This window comes from Calidris pugnax, unplaced genomic scaffold (genome assembly GCF_001431845.1).
Source record: "Calidris pugnax isolate Ruff unplaced genomic scaffold, ASM143184v1 scaffold10, whole genome shotgun sequence".
NCBI classification, from domain to species: Eukaryota; Metazoa; Chordata; class Aves; order Charadriiformes; family Scolopacidae; genus Calidris; species Calidris pugnax.
This window is the reverse complement of record NW_015090795.1, coordinates 2,319,120-2,337,710: the sequence shown is the minus strand read 5'-3', so window position 1 is coordinate 2,337,710 and position 18,591 is coordinate 2,319,120.

Sequence of the window (18,591 nt, the reverse complement as noted above, 5' to 3'; positions counted from 1 at the left end):
TGTTACCAAACAAAGTGAGCTCCCTTGGAAAATTAGGAAAGTGTTGGTTTCTTCGCCCAGAAGCAATTTGTTAACCCAGATGTAAATCTTATTTTTAAGTGCATTAGTGGGCTTGAAAGCAATATTGAGACCCCTTGTCCTACACACAGCATCATTTCTTTTTGCCTATGAGTGGCTTATACGCTCAGCAGCTACAAAATCCGTTACCTTGTCCAGAAAACATGAGGAAAGGGCTTTTCCTGTTCATTCTACAGTAACAGCTTAATGTGATAAAACCAACCCACTGCTTTTGGTTGTAACCAGGGGACAGCTTTTGCCAAGAGCTGTATTTTCTTTCCATTTCGGTGCCTGTGTTTACATTGCTTCATGCTGTTTCCAGGTACTTTTGGGGAGGGGCATTGAAAATCTGCACATTGACTGTGGATGTCCCATCTGTGGAGGTGTTCAAGACCAGGTTGGATGGGGCTTTGAGCAACCTGGTCTGGTGGAAGGTCCCTATGGCAGGGGTTGGAACTGGATGATCTTTGAGGTCCCTTCCAACCCCAACCATTCTATGATTCTGTGATTTTATGACTGGGTTAAAAGAAGGACTGTCCCTTGCCAGCGTGTGTGGTGAGCCTGTTCATGGAAACCACCAGAGATACTGCAAATGGAAACCGATGGCAAATGAAGTCACTTCTGTTAGGGCCTTAGGGTCATTTCATCTTTTCTCCAGGAAAAACCTTGCAGTGATTTCTCAGTTTTGGAAGTTGTGTGTTCAGAGTGATGTGTATATACATGTTAAAATGGTTAGAAACGTTAAAATAGTTAAAATATATAGAAGCGTTTCATAGAGCCGAACCTGGGACGGTTCAGATATGGATCTGATTCAGGATCCGTGCTGGAAAAAAGGACAAATTGTCCTCCTGGTTACTGAATTAATATTCCTCTTCCTTCAGTGTTTATTTGGGGAGTTTTCATCAAATGTGGAAGCATTTGATGAGTCTGTGGGCACTGAGGGGAGCAATTCCCTGATGACCTGTAGCAGAGGGAGCTGGCCATGCTGGCATTCACAGGGATTTCAGCATTTAGATATGTGCTGGAGCAGATCTGCAAGAAAAGTAGTCAATCTAGATATAAACTGATCTTTGTAAGTGTTTGAGTAACCTCATCACTAACAGCACGTATCTTGTATGTAGTTTGAATTTATTTGTGCTTGGTTTCATTGCTAGATTTCAGGATGTCTGTTAAAGCAAGACTAACCATTTTTCTATTGTGTATATATATTTTCTTCTAGTTTGCAGTGCTTGCAGGCCATAATCAAGTCAATGCATGTGCATCTTGAACAACACACTGTTAATCTGCTTCAAATTTCCACTGGAAGAAAAAATTTTGAGACTACGAGCCACCCTTTTATTGAAACTAAACCCACTCCCATGGGCAGTATTTCTTTCTCAAAATGCCAAGATATGAGTCTTAACAAGGCAAAACTAGGGGATTTTGATTAAGTCAGCATCCTTAAGATGCATCTTAAACAATACAAATGCTCCCAGACTGGAATAGGAAGCAGATAGTTGTGAACATCTAAGCTGACATTTTCTATTCACTGGCCATCTACTGTTAGCAACGCTACCTGCATGGAATCCAATAACTTTTGATTAAAATTTAAGAGCTGCTATTTTTTGAAAAGCAGTCTATCATGAAGCTTGTGAGAGCTGGAGAGTTTAGTGCCCTCCTCTGTAAGCTGTTTCAGTGGTTTGGATACTCTCACATCAAAAGCATGAATGTCTCTTCCTACTTCAGCTATTCTGTGATTTTTCCAGCTCAAAAATTCCTGGCCAGGAGACAAATTACTGCTTTGCCTGCTAGATGTCTACAGCACGAGATATAGAAGACTGAAGAAGGACAAAAATGAATATTTTGAAAAGTTGAATACTTTGTCATTGGAATTGAGAGGGGGAGGAAATTTTTGCTGAAATATTCTGTTCTTTGTGTGCTGCTCACCACGGAATGGGCACAAAGGGTGGCATTTATCTCAGCTCAGAGTAGATAAGCTGTCTGTCTAAATGGTCTTCTTCTCTCCCCAAAGCTCTAGGCTTGTCCCCCTTTCTCCTGTGCTCCTGGAGTGTGTGGAAAAGTTGGCCCACGCTGCTTGGGAGGTGAGCCCAGTTCACCCAGTTACTTATCCTGGTGTGTGTCATTAGGTATGAAAGATTGAGGAAGATAGAGGGGAAACCAGCAGCTCTTCCTGGGAAGACTAATAGCTGTAGCAGCAGAGATCTGTCATATCTTCACAACTGCCCTGGTTTACAGCACAGTCCCCATCTGCTGCATGTAAAGAAGGCAACGTCAGCCATAAAATATTGGAAGTCTGACTCCAGCACAAAGATCCCTGACAATTTAATAAGAATTCCTTGTGATGCTTCACCAGCTCTTTCATGGCTTTGACACAATGCCTCGGGCAGAATGGATTAGATGGGCTCACGGGCACTTTCCAAGAGGGAATTGCACTGGCCAATGTGTGAGAGTCAACCTACCATCCCACTTCATCATCGCGGACTGATGCCTTGCATCCTGTAAAGTGAGGCTAACCTCGTACTCCCCGACCCCTTATTTTCTGTGAGACAAGACAGAGGATGTTACCGATGCCTCCTTGAATGTCTGACACATAATTCTTAATGGGACATTGTGTTTAATAAATGCATGGCTGTGTTGCTTGTATAGGAAAGCTTTGTATCCTCCATGTAATCACACGGAGTCAACAGGGATGAACATAACCTTTTATATACTTATTTTCCCGAGGTCTGTGAGTATATCCCAAATAAATCTTGGAAGAAGGTTTCATTTTTCTCTTGCATGGTCGATACTCAGGTTGCAGGGCGCTGATAAATCTGTTTATTTTCTTCATCATCTTGCAGGATATATGTAGTGCACAGCACCATGAACAAGAACTGGCTGGAAAAGGGACGCTGTTATTTCCTCTTATCTCAGCCTATGATTTTTGAAATGAGCTGACATAAGATTGAATAAATATTCAGGTAACAGGGAAGCGAAATGTTTTCTGGAAAGCTTCAGCTTTTGACTGGAGGAAAGAAAAATAATAATAATAAAAAAGAGAAATCTGAGCTATTTCTGTTTTCTCGGGTAGCTGGAAGACATGGGATGACTGTACCCAGATTAAAAAACCAAACTGATACCCTTCATCACTACCTCAAGACAGTCTCTTAAGCCACACGTGGCAGCATCCCAGTTCCTTGACCATGTTTCAACTGGAAATACATATATGACTGGATGATAAAGAGATATATAACACAGAGACATATAACAAGGGAAAGATGGAATGTGTCAGGGCAGGCAGAACAGGCTATACCACAGAAGTGGGATCTTAAGGCCTCTTGAGACACAGACTTTAAAAGTCTCCTGGTATTTATTAAAAAGGTCTTCTCACTGCTGTCATCCAATTACAGCTCTTGGCCAAAAGGGGCAAGGCAGATTCCACTGTTCTCTGAAAAAAAGTAAAAGATAGCCAAATAGTAAAAGAATCCTGATTTTCTGAGTTTCTCCCATGTCTGTGAGAAAGAAGAGAATCTATCACAGCATGAAAAATCCAAAATTTATGGGAGTTACAGATTAAAAAGACGCTTCAAAAAAGAGTAGGTTGAGTGATGAGAAATACAGACATATGGTTATTCAAATCCAACACCTTTCTGGTCTTCTGAGTGATGACTTCTGGTCTCATGGGAGTCTGGGGAGACACCAGGTCAGAGCCCTTGCTAGTCAAAGACATGGGTTTCTACCAGCTGGACTTGACTTCCAAATCACATACTCTAAAGCACCATGCAAAGCATACAGTGATGAAGGTACTCGAGAGAGACTAAGTCAATATCATACATTTCTGCATGATGAGTATGTGATGTGAACAGACGAGTTGTGGCTGCTGCAGAAGGAGCCTGGTTGTGGACACAGCTATACTGGAAAGAGATAGGTTTATAGATGAAGGGAGGACATGGTGTTACCTCAGCAGAAAAACTCCTTGTGGCACTTCAGATCTGCCCCAGGGAATGGTACCAGAGGAGCGGAGCTGTGGTTACAGATACTCCTCCATCTTCTTAATTTTTTCAAGTTCATTCCTGTGCAAATAAGCAAAGGAAGTGGCAAGTTTTTTGCCATTGGGATTAAGGTGGCTGGCTGAGTATTTACTAGCAGAATTTGGGATGAGAATTTATATGGGGAGTACTGTGATTCCTCCCGCGTTGTCCTCCTGGCTCCTCACTGCAAGTTTGAGTAGAGCAATCAACCCCTATTCATGGGGTTTAGCACCTACTTCAGCAATAGGTCAGTTTGTCCTGTCCATCTAGACAGACTTTGAGCTCACCATGTTTTGCTCATAGTCATCTATTTTCTGAGTCATCTGCTGCCTCCAATGAGGATATTATAGAGCCATGATATAAAATCAACCCTTTGGAAACAGCCATATTTGGCCAATAATGACAAAGCTCCTGGTTAAAAATAACCCTTTGATCTTTGAAAGGCTTGAAAAGGAGCAGAACGTGGCTGAAGTTCAGTTCAGAGTACCTGCAAATGTTTGTGCACAGCGCTGTGCCCTTTGGGGCTGAGGGACTGCATTTGTTAAAAAAAACACCATAAACCTCCCCAAACTTAATTAAATTAAAATGGGTATCAACCATGACTTGAGAGAAGCATAGTTAAATATTAGAAATGCTTTGACTTCTGGCTCAAAAGTGCACCGAGAGAGGTCTCAGAGAAGAAGGTAATGAACAGCCAGAAATATTGCTTGTGAACGTTCAGTTGGCTTTTAAATAGAAGCTTGCTTTGATTGCTGGTTCCTACACCTGAGTGGCAATCATCTGTCAAAAAGTTATATTTCATCTCTGGTCCAGAGAACTTTCCTCAGGAGCTGCTCGCTGTCTCATTAGAGGGTTATTGACTGTTGTATTATACCTGAAAAATGGCCCGTGGAACGGTACTATGAGTGCTCAGAAACTGTGGAGCTGCAGGTAGCTCAGCTGGGCAAGAAGAGGGATGAGCTTTACTCCAACTGGTGGCTGACAGGCCAGACATTGGCCACGGGGAAGCAAAGAGCATCCCAAGAACTGAACCAGGTGATGCTGCATCTCCACCTAGGAGGAAGGGGATGGAGATGCAACCATGCAGCTAGTGCTGCTGGGGCCACCACTATAGCTTGTAGACATCAGGGTCTTCCCCCATGGGATGTGGTATTGTGGAGGGGCACCACTGGACCCAGCCCTGTGGCAACGTGGAGAAGGGGCTGGTATTGACCACCCATCATCCATCCCATTTCTCTCTGGGGCTTGGCTACCTTACCCTTCAAGAAATACTACTGCTCTTCACACCATCCAGCTTCAAGGCTCCAGGGCTGAGATATGTGTCTCCCAGCTGATGTCCTAAGCTCAGGCATGAGTACTGGTGAGGCTGAACTGCTCTTCAAAGCAAAGGGTGGATCCCTTGAATGATACCTGCAAGATTTAAAAGAACCACAAACTTTAAAAATGAAATCTCCCAGGTACAGCTGATCCTCACTCAAACAGCAAACCAAGGTGTCTCTAATTTCCTCAATTGTTTTAAGGAAACTGGTCTAACTGGAGAAAAACCTCTAAGTTAGGTGTGAAATGTGGAAGTCATTACCCAGAGCACAGAAAGAAGCTACAGTAATTAGTAATCACACCTGTGTTGTCTAGATCAGTCTCAGCTGGGAAAAATCCTCAATAAAGCCTGTTGCATAAAAAGAGAGCTCTGGTTGTTTCTCCTGTTTTAGACTTTCTTTCTTTTCATTATTCCAGAGGTTCTTGGGGTGTATTTCCTGTTCATCAGCAGGAAGGCTTTTTGCTTTAGAACTTCTCTGGAGAACAAAGAGCAACTCAGCATCTCCTCCCTGTGCTGTAAGAAACTGGAAAACACCAGGTTGGTCCTGGAGACTCATAGAGACACAGCTCCCACTGCAGCCCTACAAAAAGGAACTGTGAGTCTGGGCAGGGCTTATATTACAATAAATCCCACTCACTGAATCAGGGCTCTGGAAAGGAAGAGCCTCTGTGTGTGTGTATATATATGTGTGTGTGTGTTTCTTTCTGCATGTGAGTGTGTTATGAGATAGAAGTGGGTCTCTTGAAGGTGCTGCCCATCATGTTTACCTTTGATGTGGGATGGCCAAGCAGACCTCAGCAGATCCTGAGGTGTGGGAGTTTGGCAATTACAGTTGTCCATTGGCTGTGAGTTGGGTTACCAAGGTGATGGATTTCAAAAAGTCAAATCTGTGCTCAGTTTTCAAAGGCTGGGTTGTTTCTTTTGATCTGCAAGCCAGGGGGAAAGACAGATACAAGACTGCTGCCTCTTTTTGTCCTGTTTTGTTTTGTTTCTGTGTTACACCCTGAGTGATCTTGGCAACTGAATTTGTTGGCTTAAAAACTCAGGTTAAGTCCTGACAGTGAGCAAAGTTGCTGAAGTCACTACTGCTAAAGTATTTTTGCAAAAGGACATCTAAATACTGCGCCTGTGAATTCTTTGTGTTCTCTAGTTCATGGGTGAAGTGAGGCAATTGGGTTGACTTTTAAAGTCTTTACTATGCTATGGTGGTATCTGTGGGCATCCAGGATGCTGTTTGCAAAGGCTGTTGGATGCAAACAATAGTTCTTGAGCAGTAGAGCTCATCGGAGGCATTCAGTCTGCAGAGGGAGATTGGGACCAGCATGAGAACACACTTGCAATTACTATATCTCCAACCTGAATAAGGACCTGGCACAAGAATCATAGAATCAAGAAATTACTTGTAGATTCCTGTTTTTTAATCCTGCTGGGGTTGAATTAGGCTCACAGCATTTTCCTTGGCCTTTTTGTTGACTCCTTAAGTTAATGCTTTCTTATCCTCAGCTCAGAAGGAAGATATCCTGAGTCAGCTGTTCAGACCCCAAGGACCAGTGAAGAAACTTGCACAACATGGTGCAGTGCATTTAAACCTTTTTAAATTCAAATTGGGGAATTTAATCTTCCCCAAATACTGCTTTCGTGGCTGAGGGAATACAATAACTAAAACGTGTGGTGTTCAGCTTTTGCAGATATCTATGTCAAACATATTTCACCCACAAATAGTATAAGTGATGTTCAGAACTAGGCAAAATAATTCTGCATTTGTACATTGCTCTTTAACTGACTCCCTGGGCCTGGGCATTCTTGATCACTCCTATTTATCTGTGCCTTCTGAGTATATTAGGTGAATGCTCTACCATTTCAGGGCCCTGGAAGAGAGTAGGCAATTTACATAAAGTTTCTCCTCTTCTGCAGAAATTTGGTCTGCAAAGATTTCAAGTGGGTAGCTGGCTCACGTTAGAGAACTTGTCTGACCAAAACTATCATCCCAGTTGCTTATTTTCAGCAGGGAGTACTGCTAGGTACCTATAGATCTTACCACTAACTGGTATCTCTGGTCTGAAACGTAGGATTACATCTTTGCAGATTAACAAACTATTAGATGCATAACTTCCATCTGTGCTCCCAAGCTGCGGTAAATACCAGCAATTCATCTTTCCCTGGTTTGCCATGGAAAAAAAAAGAGTAAAACACCTTTAGTTTGCATAGTTGTGGACTAGACTCATGTACCTGGACAACACCTGTGGTGAGGCTGATGGATGATAGTTGAAACAACAACACTCCAATTTCATATCATGGCTCTCAAACAAGTGTGTCCTTCTCTTCCAGCCTGAGCCCTGAGAAGGTTGTTGTAGAAGTGCCAACGATGTACTGATTAATCTCCATCTGCTTGAGCCAGGGGTTGCTAACACCTAACCTGTTGGGAGGCACACCTTTCCTGCTGTCTTGGCTGACCTCTGTGTGCTGTGCCTACGTGGAACTGTTGTGTGGGTACGGGTACCTGATGCCATCCTGGCACATCACCTCTCTGCTGCCCGGGATGCCGCTGGTGTGTCAGAAGATGTCAGTGTTGACTCTGACTGCTGGTTTTCCAAAACAGGAAATGTTTGCTGCTCGGGTACAACTTCTGCAGACATCTGCCACTGTGCAGGTGGCATAAAAGCGCTTGTTTTGTGTGATTTTGTGTGATCTGCCTCGTGCCAGCGCGCTGCCGACCTCGTGCTGTCTCCTTGTTTGTTGAGTCCTGGTGGTTGAGCACACGCTGCCTTGAGCTGTGGGTTACGATCTGGAGCTCCTGCCCTTTGGCATCTGCTTTTCACTTCTCTTTGCGTCTTTGCTAGTGCTGGGACTTTCACACAGGCACGCAGGCGTGAGGCTTATTTTTCTCAGGGCTTTAACCGAAGCTGCTGTGGGTAATGCAGCTCTCCGAGTGCTGACTCGTGTTGTTTTTCCATGTAACACTGTTTTTCTGGTTCAACTTTGTAGTTCATGGTCAAACGTTCACTGCCTTTCAGAAACAGCAAGACATCCTTTCTTCTACCTAAACGGTGGCTACTTTTAATGTTTTCTGAAATGTTCTGCTGCTGAGAGTATTTTTCTTTGCCTGCATGTACCACTTTTGATATCCTGACAGCACAGGGTGAGGGCAAATATAAAAGGCAAAGTCCTGCCTCTAGAAAACACACACTGACTGTAGTGCAGGTCTTCTCGCCTTGCAGAAGGTGGTCCAGAATTGGGAATGTCCCACCCTGCTGGCAGGTCTTGACACTTTTAGGTGCCCTATTCGGGGTGAGAGTGACACATTACCCTGAACAGGAGTCAACAGTGTGTCCTGGCAGCTAAAAGGGCCAACCATGTCCTGGGGTGCATCAAGCACAGCCAGCTTGATTGAAGGAGGTGATTGTCCCACTTGACACTGCACTGGTGTGACCGCCACCTTGAGTTCTGTGTGCATTTTTGGGTGCCTCAATATGAGTAGGGCATCAAACTGTTAGCGTGTGTCCAAAGGAGGGTGACCAAGATGGTAAAGGCTCTTGATGACAAGACTTATGAGGAGCAGCTGAGGTCACTCAGCTTCTTCAGCTTGGAGAAGATAAGGCTGAGGGATGTGTTTCTTGTGTTACTCCTGGAAACGGGTGTTTGGATTTGATGATGTGAACCTGCTGCAACTTCCTGGGAAGGTTTGCAGAGCAGAGGTAAGGTTGGGGCTGATCTTCTCAGACACGGTGTTGGCACCTGCTGGTACCCCTTTGGAGTCATCTCATGAAGAGTGTTTGTACAATGCAAAGCTGAGTAGCCAGACCTGAGCTTATCCCGAATTATCTGGTGCTTGGGGAATTTCCACCACACTCAGGTGACATTTCGTTTGTGCCACGTAGCCTTGCTGAGGAACAGTGAATATTAGTCTGGGAGGAATGCCATGGTAACCTGGCAGCACTGCTTCCAATATCTGATCCAACTTACCAGGGACAGCTTGAATATCCAGAACTCTACCCAGTGTCTTACAGACATATACTTTGAGGTCTTGTGCAGAGAAATAAGAGGCTGAGGCTCCAAACAAAAGCATTTCTCTTTGTCCTTCCTTGTCAGACTTTATGCTTCAATTTTTTACTCTTTAGCTTCTTGTTCTCATGGGAATATATCAGCAAAAAGGCTGGAATTTGTTCCAGGCTCGGCAGGCAGCTATTTGATCTTCACTGCCTCTTTTTGTTTCATCTTCAGATAGAGTGCTGGCCTGGGCATTCAGATTCTGTGTAATTCTTGAAGTTTTCTGCATTTAATTTTCCACAGTCCGTCATGGCATGGCTAATACTCCTGTAATGTGAAAAAAAAAAAAGTGGAGCAGGCAAGATATTTTTGTTTAAATATAGTACGATACTACTAGCCTTTTAGGAAAACCCACATTGTTTTCCAATCCATTTATTCTTACAGCTTTCTCATCTGTTGGAAAGGTAGCGGTATCCAAGGGCACATTATGGGTTTCTGCTATTATAGGTTCCTTAATGTTAGTTGTATCTCTTGAGGTCTACTTTGTGAAGGCTTTTTTTCTTCCAGTGGGGTGTGGAGGAGATGGAAAAGGTAGAATACAATAGAATATTTCAGTTGTCAGGCACCTACAATGATCATCTATTCCAACTGTCTGACCACTTCAGGGCCGACCAAAAGTTAAAATGTGTTAATGTCACTTAATGTCTAATGTTTAATAAGAGACAGTTAAATGTCTCTTAAGCATTGACAAGGTTGGGGCATCAACCACCTCTCTAGGAAGCTCATTCCAGGGTTTGACCATGCTCTCCATAAAGAAACACTTCCTAATGTCAAGTCTAACAGCAGAGGACATACTCTCCTACCACCAGGTAGTTAACCATTTCTTTTCTGGAGATGGCTATCTGAGATTTTGATAAAAATAATTGAAGACTTGTATCTCAAAAAAAGGGATGGTTGGTTGTCCAGCTAAGAACAACATAGGCCAGGCTGTATCCAAAAATCTTAGTAGCCAGGGAGGAGGAAGAAAGTGCAGTATCTGGTGAGTGCCAGAGCCGTAAATGCACTTGCAACCTATGGTCGTGATGGCAGATGAGATGCACTTGAGTGACAGATGATAGCTGCCACCCTGAGCTTCCCAGAGATTTATTGTAGTCAGGTAATTAGGGCAGTTCATGTTCAGCTGACCTGCGTCCTTGCTTTGTAATTTGGAAAGGTGTAGTTGACAATAAGAGGTTTCTTTGCTGGAATATTGTGGTCACTAACCATTTCCTTTGTGTCCTTTCAATCCCAGGACATTTTCCCTCTCGAGTGCTGTGTTACAACAGACTCACCTGCTGGTTTATTGCTCTGTATTGACACGTTTTCTAACAGCCCGTGACATGACTGACGGTTGAACCCTTTTTTGCCTTATTTGTTGTGAAAGGTTACTAACTTGAGTGAAATGTGTTTAGAAAGTCAGACATTTGGCCTGGGGTTTAACCTTTAGAATGCTGGGAGCAGGGAAATTTGACTTTAGACATAGAACATACCCACAGAGTTGTCAAGGGGCGGGAGGTGGAGGCAAAGGGCAGGCTTTGCTACAAGTGGTTCAAACGCCTTTGCTGTTGTGGATGCGGTGGAAGTGCTGCCTCTTTGCTCAGGGCTTTTCACACCTTGTATTTGCATGTGTAGTTTGTCTGGAGACTTGGGTTCCAATCCCCTTTGAACCATTGCCTCTGTCAGCAGCTTGTGTTTTGTGGCTTTAGATGAGATTGAAGGTTTGCCTTTCAATTCCACCCCTCCCCGTCCCCCACCCCATTTAGGCTGTTCCCCATTTGAAGGATGCACACGCTTAGGAGCAGAACGAGGGAAGTGTCAGCAGAACAATTTACAGGCAGTCAAACTCAGGGTTTTTGAAACAAATGTGCCATTGAACTGAAACATTGCATAGCCAATGCACAAAGTGTTTTTTTCCGACAAGGTCTGCCTTTGGGGAACTGCTGAAGGTGGCAGAAATTCCCCTCTGGGCCAGCACACGTGAGGAGCTAAGCTGTATGAGTTCACCGTAGGGTGGCTTGGACTTGGGGTGCAGTGAGGCATCTCTGCTGGTCCTCATGGGGGAGAGCTTTTGTCCTCAGAGAAACTGTATTTCCTAACAGAATCCAAGACTGGCAGGGGTTGGAAATGACCTCTGGAGATCATCTAGTCCAACCCCCTGCCAGAGCAGGGTCACCCAGAGCAGGTTGGACAGGAACGTGTCCAGGTGGGTTTTGAATATCTCCAGAGGAGACTCCACACCCTCTCTGGGCAGCCTTTTCCAGGGCTCTGCCACCCTCAAAGAAAAGGAGTTTTTCCTTATGTTGAAGTGGAATTTCCTGTTCCAGTGTGTGCCTGTTGCCCTTTGTCCTGTCACTGGGCACCACTGAGAAGAGTCCCATTCTCTTGCCACCTGCCTTTTAGATATTGACCAGCATTGTGGTCTCCCACAACCCAGTGATTCTCAGAGTGTTTGAATGCCTCTCCAGATAAAGCCCAGCTGAGGCCTCTCCACCCATGTGGAAAGGGCAGGTTGGCCAGATCTTCTCCTTCCCACCCTCCCGGTCTGCAAAGCAGCATTAAAGTATTTAAATAATCCCTCATTTTCCTGCGGTGGCCCATCTGTGTTTGAAGAGGAGTAACCTTCTTATCTAGGGAGTGATGCTGAACATAGTGTACAGAAGAAATGTGCTTTAGATGTTAGGAAACCCTAAATCTAGTGGGAAAAGAGAGGGAAATGTGAAGGGCTTTCTTTCCATGTAGCACACTGTGTTTAGAACAATTCAAAATATTCTTTTTTTGTGCCTGTCTTTAAATACATTCAGGCCAAGTGATCTTTACTGCAAGAACATGCTGACTCTACAGTAGAGTCTCACTCTAAGTGTGAAAGTAAAGTAAGCAAATTCAATTGCACTTGCTTTTCTTGCGTCTTGTTGAGTGGAAGTAGGAGATTTTCATGGCAGCTTCACCACAACAACAAAGGAAAAAATCCTTTGAAAAGAATTGGCTTGATCAGCTTGTTCTTTCTGTCCTCTTATGATGAAAGAGAAATTGTTATTTTGGAGACACAGAACATATCATTTTTACAAAGGAAGTCTGCTTCAGGGAGGCACGTCTTTGCTGAGGGTTAGAAGGTGTCTAGAAATGTTATGGGTATGGTTTAAAATATGAGCTAATGATGCTCCTGAGGGTCATGTTCCCACCATCTGAGGGGCTAAACAGAAACACCCAGAACAACCAGAACCCGTGTACAAGGTGCAGCACCAGGATGGAGACGGGGGAGTCAGGGAGGCCAAAGAAGAGATGTGGGGTATTGTAAGGGGACAGAAAATGACCTTGGTCTAGGATTGCTCCTCAAAGCTGTCGCTTACCATCTAACCAGGTGTTGAGGAGCTGCAAATGGCACTATAGAAAGGGAATGTGGAGGAAACAGAGTTGATTCATACCTTTGATGTGGCTTGGGGGGATGCCCATCAGCTGGTTGAACCAGTTTGTTCCCAGATGAAAAGAATGTGCACTAGAGAAGAAGCTGCACATTTGCCCTGTCCTGGTGGGTGCTCCTTGGACATGGCTGAAGCCTCCTAAAATGGAGAACAGGGTACCTGAGCATGTTAGGCTTTGGAGATCCACCCGTTGTGTCTGGTGAACATCTGGGAGGATACTCAGGGAGATGGATGCATGCAGTGGAGGAAAAACCTCAAGGGAAAAGGAAAGCTGGGGAGTCCTGGGAGCAAATCCTGAGGCAAGGAGGCTTCCTGCAGCTTGGCAGGAGACTGTAGTTCACCTCCACCTGAGAAGACACTGATGATTGCTGGAATCTAAAGAAAGAAAGGGACAATCACAGCAGCAGGGTCAAACTGGAAACTGATCTTCAGACTTAGTTCTTTGCACTCACATGTTTTTGTATTTCCTAATTTTCAGAGATTTTATCTAGTTTGTGGTTTGGTTTTTTTGTTTTTTTTTAATCCTGTGGTCTTAAAAATACACCCCACCTTCCTTTGGTGATTGCAAATATCTTCTAGTTTTTGGGAAAATCCTGGAAAGAGAAAAAGGAGCTGCCAGCATCACTGTCATGGTCAGTGGTCATTTCTGGTCCCATTGCGTACGCATTAAAGACAGTGTGGGTAAAACAGGGAAGAAAGAGAGATTTAAGTCAAATTTGTGGAAGTTGCAGCTCCCGTTGTATATTATACACTGAGACCGATTTTTGATCCTGTGAGCTCCCAAATGTTTTCTGCAGCTCTTCAAGTTGAAAGAAACTGCTGATCAGGGTCCTGAGGGACAGGAAGCAATATCTTCATCGGGTATCTGATATGTGAGAAAGGCAATGCAGCTCCGTTTATGAGCATACTTGAAATAATGTGTGCATGGTAGGGAAAAATTCTCAGTATAATTTAGGTTGATTCAATTTCTTATTAAATTATCATAGGCATTCCAGTGATGAGAAGCAGGAGACGAGGTGGGAGTTGTATGCTTAGGCATGGGAGAGTCTGTGTGCTAAGCAGGGAATGAGAACAACATTACAGGTACTGCAACATTTAAAAATAAAAAAACAAATACTCGAGTCAAATGGGTGTTGTTTTTTCTTTTTTAGGAGTTTTCATTGTTTCCTTTCACTGTTGCATCTCTCCATCACTAGCTGGACACTAACTTGGGTATCAAAAAAAAATAGGTTGTTATCCAGGTATCTATGAGGTATCAGGCTGTGTACTTTTACCTGTAATGATTCCTGGTGGCTTATTAAAAAATATTACTTGTTCTCTTTACCTGCACACCTGGGAGTAAGAAGGTAGCACTCATTTTGGGGAGCTTACAGTCGTGTCTGTTTTTCCTGAGCCAGTCCTGGATTTCATGCTTTCTCATGTCTTTTATTTTGTCCCTCCTGAGTGGCTGTAATTTTGGTTATGGCATTCTCTTTCTGTATGTTGATTGTAAAGAAAAGCTCCCTGAAAGGTGCACAAAAACTATATGTTTCCAGTGGCAGAGCTGTAATTTAGGAAAGTACCTTGTGTCCATGGGAAAGAGGAGAAATACAGATAGAATTTGCTGTGAATAAGGAGGAACCTGTGTACGATTGCACTGTAAATACTTCTCCCTTGCAATGGGGAGATAAGCCAGCTTTTTTTTTTTTTTTTTTTTAAAAACAAATTAAACCCAAACCCTGAAACCTTCTGTGACTACAGAAGTGTTGGGTCTGCTAATATATGGCTGTTTTTCTCCTTAACCACTCATAGCACCTGTATTAGTTTTCTGCCCTGAGTCATGTAGCCATGTGCTTTGACTAACTGGACACAAATCTGAATTGTGTCTTTGCTTTTTTCTACCGACCCAATTTTTTGCTAATTGAGAAACACACCTCAGAAACCACTGCAAGGTAGGGTGGGAATCCTCCCTTTGGGAGGACTCCTCCTCCACCCAGGGCTCTGCTCATCAACTGGAAATAAAAAGGGAAAACAGATTAAAGAAAAAAAATATGTCTTCATGCATCTTTGATTTAAATTGCTTTGACTTGGGGAGGGAGGGTTGCAACCCCAATAGCCAACAATAATATTTTAAATTTGATCTCAGAATGAAATATTTCTACAGATTTCTGTATGGATCCAAACTATTTTCTGGCAAGAGGATTAGTTCAAACCAGCTCTGGGTCATGGATACTTGGTTTTCTCTGTCTTTTTTTTCTGGAGTGGAGGGGAAAAAAAAAAAAAGTAGTTGGAAATGATCAACCTGTAATGTTCCAAATGGTGGAGGTTCAGTTGCTTTCCTATGCCATGAGGAGCAGAACAGTAGGAGAAGCTGTAAATAGTGATGCACTTGGAATAAGGAGAATTCTGTGTGGAATTTAGGAAGCCTGGGGAAAATACTGCTCTCGTGCCCCTGCTGTGGAATCAAAGAACAGCATCCAATTCTGCATCCACCCAGCTGCCTTCCCTCCCCTCTGCCCTGCAGGCTGCAGTCCCAAGCAAGGTTTTGTGCTTGCTTCCTAGATATTTCTGCTATATCAGCGCTGACCTGATCGATACCACCCTGAGCCTATGATTCCCTGCTATGTGCCATCATCTAGCAAGTAAAGTAAAGGCATTGATGGCTCAAGGAAAAAAAAAAAAAAAAGCCAGGTAAGACAGGCTTTTCAAACAAATTTGGTTTGCTCGTGTAGCTACTGTTACACGTTACTTCCTAGAAGTACTCAAAGGGCAAAGTCCTGAGGATATCCTTTCATAAAATTCTGGCAATCTTATATTTGTATGTGACATTCAGATATTACAGAGCTATTTGTTCCACTCCCTTTATTTCAGTTCTTTCATGACATAAGGGAATTTATTTGGTGCTGTACTAGTGTAGATAGAATGGGTTAAGGGTGTTTATTTTGCCATCTCCTGATCTAGAGCTGAGGATGACAGTGAATCTCAAAGTGGGGAGGAGAGCGAAGGATTTTTTGCCTGTCTATGGCTTCCTAGGATTATTACACTGCTTTGGAAAACCACCACTTACCTGTTTGCAGGCAAATTGATCCCATTTTTGGAGCGGCCAATTACATTTTACTTAAACCTCTTCCCAATCAACAGAAGCCAAACAGAATGCCTGGATTAAGCTAATATGAGATTATCCCCACAGTGTCTTGCACTGGCTTAGCAAAACTGGTTTAAAAAACATCCCTTAAATTAAAGCACCAGCACTTAGTAAATTGGAAGCTCTGGATTGGCAGAACGTGGAGGGATTAGGCACTTGATTCAGGGTGATGGACTTGTGGGACCCGTGACAGAAGGTGTCAGGGATAGATGAAATAATTGTGAAAGACATCTCCCTCTTGTTTAAATGTGTACCTGATAGCGTGTGACTACATACAGTGAATTTCAATATTTAGTGGTGATGCTTTCAGCCTAATTTCCACCTTTTTCACCTTGAAAGATTCACACCAGCAGATAAAATCTGTGCTTTTGATTAATGATATTTTCAGATGCATTTTTTTGGTGTTTGAAATGGTTTTTAAGAAACAATTTGGGAAAGTAAATCCGGTTTTGGGAGTTTATTATTCTCAATCTCAAGCAATGTTTCCACTTAATGCTTATGTCCAATAAATCCCAGGCAATGTTTCCAATTAATAATGTCCAAACTCCCATATTACTCTGCCACGGAGAGTTTAGTAATATATGGGCAAATTACTTCAATTCTTCCCAGTTCCCATTAGCATATTAAACTACAATTACCATATTCTCATATTTCAGAATTTTTGAAGTTTTTACCATAAAGCATTGGAATTCCTTTCCATGATGTCTGCCAAAAAAGGGAACTCATCTGCATAAGGCTATATTGGGTTTGAAGAGAGCTGAATCTGCTATTAAGAAATGAATATTTTACAGTTTGCTTTAGGAAAAGACAGTTTTAACTGAGCAGGGAAAAGTTCATTTAAAACAAACAAACAAACAAAAAAAGGGCTTGTCCTCCAGAACTGGCTGATCTGATGCATTTCTTTGTTAATGAAAAAAAATAGAGTTCTTGATGATAATAAGCAGAAATAATTAGTCTCAAGACAGTGTTGTGTGGCAAAGGAAGCTGTGGTGGGGTTCCTCAAAAATTCGCAGTGTTACATTGGTTTGCTAAGAAATGTTGAAAATATGATTGAATATTTCTGTACAGAATTTATTCTGTAAGGAAACAGAACGCAATCTAATGTAAAAATGCATCCAGTGGCCAAAATCAAAGATTAATCTGTACCTCAGTACCCTCATCTCCAACAGTGATTTCCTGCTCAGGAAAGGACACAAAAAGTAAACCTGGATATCTAGATAAATTAATATTTTTCTTCCCCAAAGCTATTCCTGTCTCTAGCTCTTCTGAGTTCAAAACTTTAGAAGACTTTGTAGGAGGTGATTTTTTTTTTTTTTTCTTCTTTCATACAGGAATGGAAAAATGCAGGGAAATAACTGTGACTCTGGTAGTTCCTGCTGGGGTAGTGACACGAGGACAGTCTTTTTCTCAGCTGTGGGTATAAAGGAAATACAAGCTCAGAAGCACAGAGGAGCCCTGTGCATCAACATCTGGAGTCCTACATGGTCCTTTGCCCAGTGAGAAAAAGGGACAGAAAGAGAATTAGGGCAAAAAGGGACACTGGCTCCGTGGCTGTGCAATCTGCTGGCCTCTTCTCCTGGGAGAAATGTCACACGCAAGGACCTAAAGAAAGGGATAAGAATAGTGAGCTCATTCTCATCATGGCAAAAGGATTACAGAGGAGCTGCAATGTTCTATAGCAAGGGATTTGTGTTTTAATCCATTTCTTAGTAATCCTTCCCAAAAAACCACTAAGAAAAGTATTAATAAATAATGATAATTGGAAAGGTAAGCTCTGAGTTAGCAAAATGTCTGAGTGAGTAAAGTATTTTATCCTTTTTTTCTCAGGACAGCCACACTGAGAAAAGGCTGGTGGGATGTCAAAGATATCTAAACACCCTGGGACACCTGGGGGCATGAGAGACTGAAGAGTCAGCTGAAGCAAAACTTTAACAATCTGTAGAATTTAAGGGTTTTTGCTGTTTCAGTAACAGGAGCAAACTGTTAGTGTAGATGCTGCGGTGAAAGCCTCTGCTCGGTGCGGCTACAAAAGAAGAAAGAAAAGCAGGATATCAGGGTGAGAAAGGGCTGCGAGAGAGACCTTGGGGGCCAATCTCACCAAACATTTGAAATCAATGATGCAGCTCGGATGGGAGCCCTGTGTGGTATTTGTTAAAACGATATTGCAGAACTCGAAAGGGCTGAGAAGAGCAAGACAAACGATAAAGGCTGAGGTAAGCAAACCTCTTCTCTGAAGAGCATCTGGAAGCACCTCTGTTCTCGGAGGGGACATAAGGTGTGAGCGTGTCTGTAAAGGCTGGTCTGAGGGGCACGGTCTGAAAACACAAATATCCATCCCTGGTGTCCAAGCACAAGAAGGGGAGGAAATTCAATGAAACTGAAAGGGGAGAAACGCTGAGAGGGAAGAGAAAAAGCTCTTTCACGCCGTTAATACTGAGCCTGTGGAACCACCAAGTGATGCCACTAAAGGCAGAAGCAGCTTTACCAAACATGTGCTTTGCTGGGTAATTAAAATACCCAGCAAAGTATTCTGGAGTTCTTATAATTAAAGGGTGAGGGGGAACCCCCTTTCATGACATTTAAACCAATCTCCCTCTTCTAGGATTGGCATGAAACTTATTGTCAGCAGCAGATATT